The 5,251-nt window shown below is 42.7% G+C and overlaps 1 pseudogene across 1 annotated transcript; it reads right to left on the bottom strand.

The window, feature by feature from the left end:
- Positions 1-2,043: 2,043 nt before the first annotated feature.
- On the bottom strand, positions 2,044-4,781 carry LOC147420272 (uncharacterized; annotated as a pseudogene). Its single transcript, XR_015186991.1, has 5 exons — positions 4,730-4,781; positions 3,686-3,740; positions 3,509-3,573; positions 3,107-3,418; positions 2,044-2,765 (listed from the first exon to the last, which is right to left on the bottom strand). The product of XR_015186991.1 is annotated as an uncharacterized LOC147420272 (transcript).
- Positions 4,782-5,251: the final 470 nt, after the last annotated feature.

Here is a 5,251-nt window from a genome sequence, read left to right as displayed (position 1 = left end):
TCCTTTCTCAAGAGATGGTAACTCTTCTCGGCCTTGCACTGAGATGGGAATCTCCTTACAAGGGACATTGCCCACGCCATGGTTGCCTGGGTCGAGAGAGAGAGAGAGAGAGAGAGAGAGAGAGAGAGAGAGAGAGAGAGAGAGAGAGAGAGAGAGAGAGAGAGAGAGGGACCATTAATCGAGGCCATGCCTCCATGCGTCCTTCTCCTCCTCCATAGCTATCCTTCTTTCCTGCACTCTGATACCAATGTAAGACAGACCTGCGAATAATCACCCAGTCGTCCTATATATAGGACCTTGTCCCTCTGGCTCTTAGCTATAGATAGACCCCTATACTGCAAGAGTATTTACATTTGTCTAGGGCCTTGCCCTCCTAGTCCTTTCCTTGGCATGACACAACACAACTTCAATTGCCCATATCTTGGCCATGTGAGCTCCAATTTTTTATCTAAACAGATTAACATGCTCCATAGATTGAGTACGTACTTCAGATCTATCAACTCACCCATGCTCTAACCATCCTGCTACACCTGTCCAATCTGGTGAGAATCTACAAAGCACTTTGTACTTCAACTGACCATATCTTGAGCTATACATCTCCAATTGACATGCCAGCATGTAGAGCACTATGAATAACACCTCCTGCATTTCCATTTTTTCACTTTGAACCCTCTTATCATCCACCTTTTAAAAGCCCTATAGTAGAGCATCTTGACCCAAATAACCTTAACAAACATGCACAAGCGGATCCACCTATATGACCTTAACCTCCATACATGCTTTACCACCCTAGCATGCACTTGTAAACACCCATGGCCCTACTTCTTGCCCTTAATTCTCACACGGACTCACTTTAGCTGCACTAATGACATCTGATATGATCCACCTTCACTAGATGAGTGGCTAAAAGAAGATTTCTTTGGAAGACATGTACATGTAAGACTGCTCCCAATATTTTGGTTGAAGAATGTGTACCAAGATAAAAAAGCACTAACACTAAACAGTTTACAAGTGGGTAAAACAAAAGTGCACAATAATTATGAAGCCATTGAGGTTGATGTTTGATAACTCATATTACTAGTGGCACCATGATCCACACTAAAAAATGAGCCATCAAAAATGTGAATCCCCATTTCAAAAAGGATATGATTATTGATAAAGTTTACCTCTTCACGATTCTCATCAATGAATACTTGCTAGTTGATTAGCAGCATAGACATGATTATGACCTTCATGCTATTGTCTTTTGATGAACGGATGATGTATATGATGCCAATAATCACAAGGAAGATGATATTCGGAAAATTGAGTCTATTATGTGGTGATGCCATGTTTGTCATCATTTTGATATGCCCAACAATCAGAAACAACATTGTCATACTTATCACAATAAGATCATTGTGTAGTAGGATACATAAGTAGAGAAGAGCTTCCAAAACCATGACCACGACCACATGAGAAAGTAAACTTGTGAGAAACACAAATTGTTTAAAAATCTGAAGGAGCTTGTGCTATTGCAAGAGAATTACGCTCTCCAAGGAGACATTCATGTCACTAAGAATAGTCTAGTTCAAGCCGAAGTTTTGAGTTTTTGAGCTCAAGTTTCAATTTGAGGACCAGTTTTTCTATAGTGTGTCCTTCATTGATTTTGATCCTTATAAATAATCATAGATACAAATCTAATGTGCTTAGAAAAGATGTTGTGATATTCTTAGAAGTAAACGTTGTACTTGTAGTTTCTCATCGTCCACTATATAATGTTGAAAGAAAAAAGTTAGATGTAATTTTTCTTTGACCACTTTACTTATATTTAAATCCTTTTGTATGTGTATTCAAATCAAACGACCAACCATGGCTTCGCTTGCAAAATGACTCTGAAGAGTGAAATAGATTAAAGCTCTTTAAGTATCAAAGGTGACTAAAACATTTCAGTAGTGTTTACTTAGAACAGATCAACAATTTGAAACAAATATTGACCATTATCAATAAGGGAATTATCCACGGTTAGCTAAATACTATCCAATTGGGTTGCAACAAAAAAACTCACACAAAATGGTGCAATTTTCATTGCATTAGTTTCAATCATTTAGAGAGAAGCCCAGTAGGATTTATACTTAGACATTACATGAGAAGGATGTCATATGCATATAAAGGAAAGCACTCTGACTAAGATTACATGAGAAGGATGTCACATGCATATAGAGGAAAGCACTCAGACTATAAATGCCTTATTTGCTACTATGTGAGGGGGGCATCACCACCATCGGCCCACTCATCTAGTGGACCATTGATGTAGTCGACATAAACTTTGGTGCTAAGGAGAGTAGTGCCATTGGAAAGTGCTTCAGCATTGGCAATTACATTTGCACTATTAAGTTGGAAGACGAATTGATTCATGGAGGCCGAACCGTACTGAATGGTCAAGGCAGAGTTGGGATTTTGCTTACTTTTGCTGAGAGTAGTGGTAACTAGAGAGATGGGTACATTAGGCTTAACAATAGGAAAAGCCTCGTGTTGAAAGCATGCTTTCACTACATCTGTAGGCGAAGTGGTAGATTCACTTATATTCTTCTCCACCATGTACTTAGAAGCAAGCTCAAATGTTTTCTTTATTCTTTGTGTCGCTTCCTTCTTAGCCTCATCCTCAACCTCATTAGCGGTTACCAGAACAAACTTAGACAAAGCATCCACAATGGCATCACTAGTGGCTGGGGAATTTTGATATGCTCTCTCCTTGGTTGATCAAGGTAACATAGAACCAAAACCTGTAAATGAATTTCATGGTTGTTAGTACATTCAAACCATAACAACCTAGATTGATCACCTTCTAAAATCTTCAATATCACAAGCAATTAGAGATTAATTAGAAACCCCTCTAGACATTTGAGAAATTGAAATAAAACCACCCCTCTTCCTTCATAAACTTACAATTTTTTAATGAAAAATCCAATAAAAATCCCATCTTCAATGTGTAACTTTGTAACTCTCAAGAGCTATCCAACACACGTGATACACGACCTACATACTTAGAAGGTGCAACCTCCCAACCATAAAACTACTATAAGAAGTCCTATTCTACGTTTGAGATAAGAAAAATGGCACATACGCATCAAGCTAATTCAACCAAGCATTGAACTTGTTGATATAATCATTCCATTGCTCTAGGTTTAGTTGTTGCCCCACCAGATTGGGAAGAAAGCCAGCTTTTCGTCGTGCAGTGTACACAAAGGTGGCCAAAATGTTAGGATGGTTAGATAAGTCACGATAGTATGAGGGTGGTTGTAGACCAACAGGAGCCTCGATCCACCCAACCCCATCATCTGTATTTATAAGCATCGCAGCCATACTTGCTGCTGCTGCATAATCCTCATCTGCACCAGCTGTCCTAATGTTGCTCGTAGGAGTAACTCCTTTGGACCTGCAAAGCATTTTTGTGACTTCACTATGCAAATCTAACAAGGAGGGACGTGTGTGTGTTCTGGAGTGCACAAATTATATGTTTTGTTACTTCCTGTGCACACCGGGTGGACATGCCCGAAAGAGCTTTGCGTTCCTTTCTACCCATTCGGGGACCTGCAGGCAAATGCAGCGCGTCAGCACAGCTCTTGAGTCCTCTCTCTCTCTCACACACACACACACGCGCACGCAATGAGATCTGCTTGACAATTCTGCAAAAGATGTGCACCGTGTGGGAATCAGTAATCAAGGAAGGTATTGAAGTCGCCATGATCTTCCAGGACCTGCATCAATCCATACAGTACAGATAGAATGAGAGAAAGGATTAAGCCAATCCGAGAGAGAGAGAGAGAGAGAGAGAGAGAGAGAGAGAGAGAGAGACACACACAAAAACACACGGGGGGTAATATTGGGCAACTGTCAGGCTGCCGAGACGGAACGCGCAGTGGTGAAGGTGCCAGGGAGCCGCTTGGAGAGAGTGGTGATGGACCTACAGGGTTTCTTCTCTGCTCAACGTCTCATGTTAGCCTACACTGGGTACTTCGTGGCCCTCATATCCTCCTCCATCGTCCACCCCACGGATCCCCTCCAGTACACCCTTCTCCTATGCATTCCTGCAAGCTCCTAGCTTTCCTCCGATGCACCCCAAATTCGGAGCGGCCACCGCTTATATCGCCTTATCCGCGTTGAAGGTACATCTTTGAGAGAGAGAGAGAGAGAGAGAGGGAGAGAGAGATCAGAAGATCTCTGTGGTGTATCACTTCCTATGTAACTAGACTCCCACCTTCTTCTTTGCAGAAGTGCTTACTTGCAGAAAGTGCACACAAGCACTATCGAGCAAGCATCCTCACGTTAGAGATCAACCCTTGAACAATCATGTTGTAAAGATAGGGTGCTAGCTTCGCGTTATATTGCAAGCGGTGAATTTGGTGAGGCAGCTATTGCAACCTTGTCATGTCCAACTAAAAGGACCATTGGAAAACTCAAGACACGGCTCTCCTATAAGCACAGAGAGAGAGAGAGAAGAGAGAGAGAGGTTTCTTCTCCTGTTTACGATCACACTTCTACCATCTACAATGTCGATCATTCTCATAGCTAAGTCGGAGAGAGAGAGAGAGAGAGAGAGAGAGAGAGAGAGAGAGAGAGATCATTATTCATAGCTCCTAAGGTCAAACATGGCGTTGTGGGATGCATGATCAAGGAGTTCGCAGTCTTGCTACCTTGCTAAGTCATACTCCGAGAGAGAGAGAGAGAGAGAGAATGCGAGCATTACAGTGTGTGTCGGAGTGGAGAGAGAAGACGTCCTGGCAGAAGAGGAGGGAGAGGGCAGTATTTAAGATGGCGAGCCGCGAGGGAAGGAATCTGGAAGAGAGGGAGAGAGAGAGCGTCGTTATCCAGAGTGGCACGCGGCGCAGGCCGCAGGGCCGAGTGCGGTGACCGGCACATTGTGTGATACTTTTGGGTGTACTTCAATAGTCTCAATCAACCATTTGTAGCTATCATTAGGATAATCAATCAGTTGAGTATGCCCCACGAATCAATCAATTGTCGCTATCATTATGATAATGAGTATGTGCCTGTAATTTTCCGAGCAGGTCAAATTATCGGGAATCATGGAAGATGCTTCCAATGTTTTGAGGAGAGAAGCAACGGGGATGATATGTGTCAGAGAGAGGGAGAGAGATAGAGAGAGCCCTTATCCTGGCCATGCTCGGGCGCCCCAAGTGTCAGGAGGTGAGAGAGAGGGAGAGAGAGAGCCGTCATCCTGGGGCGCTGCGAACGTTCGGAGTGCTAA

The sequence above is a fragment of the Adiantum capillus-veneris genome, chromosome 28, assembly GCF_014529385.1.
Source record: "Adiantum capillus-veneris isolate H3 chromosome 28, ASM1452938v2, whole genome shotgun sequence".
Taxonomy (NCBI): domain Eukaryota; kingdom Viridiplantae; phylum Streptophyta; class Polypodiopsida; order Polypodiales; family Pteridaceae; genus Adiantum; species Adiantum capillus-veneris.
Note: the sequence above shows the minus strand (reverse complement) of the source record. Positions and strands in the feature narration are given on the sequence as shown.